The following is a 546-nucleotide window of genomic DNA, read 5'->3' as shown; positions in this document are numbered from 1 at the left end:
CCGGGATTCCGTCATGGAATGCCACGACCAAAGCTTGCGTTGCACCTGAAGACGCTGTGTGTGGACTTGTGACCGGGACGAATCAATCCGGTGGCGCATGGGGGTGCATATTTCCATCGCAGGGGTGCTCCACGTCCCCTCCCGCCATCACGATTGCGCCAGGAACTTGGATCGTTGCAGTTGTCAACGACTCGTCATTCGCAGTGTCCGCTGCGTCCAAGGCGCTGCTGTGTGGCGGCTCCGGGACTTGCGCTCCCCAGGGCACGTTGTGCCCACTTCAAGGCACGGTGTCATCGGGAGCCCCTTGCAACTCGACAATGAGGTCGTGGAATCAACCACCACGCCGGCGCCGACCACCACCGCGTCGACGTCCACCACCACAACAAAAGCGCCAACGTCGACTGCGTCAGCCACCACAACCTCTGCACCAGCGACGACCACGCTGGCGCCGACCTCGACGACCACCACCTCCGCACCCACGACGACCACGCTCGCTGCGACGACGACCCCGCTTCCCACCCCGTGGGCATTCTCGAGCCCAGAACC

This window comes from Aphanomyces invadans (genome assembly GCF_000520115.1).
Source record: "Aphanomyces invadans strain NJM9701 unplaced genomic scaffold supercont1.11, whole genome shotgun sequence".
Taxonomy (NCBI): domain Eukaryota; phylum Oomycota; class Saprolegniomycetes; order Saprolegniales; family Verrucalvaceae; genus Aphanomyces; species Aphanomyces invadans.
This window is presented reverse-complemented; position numbering follows the sequence as displayed.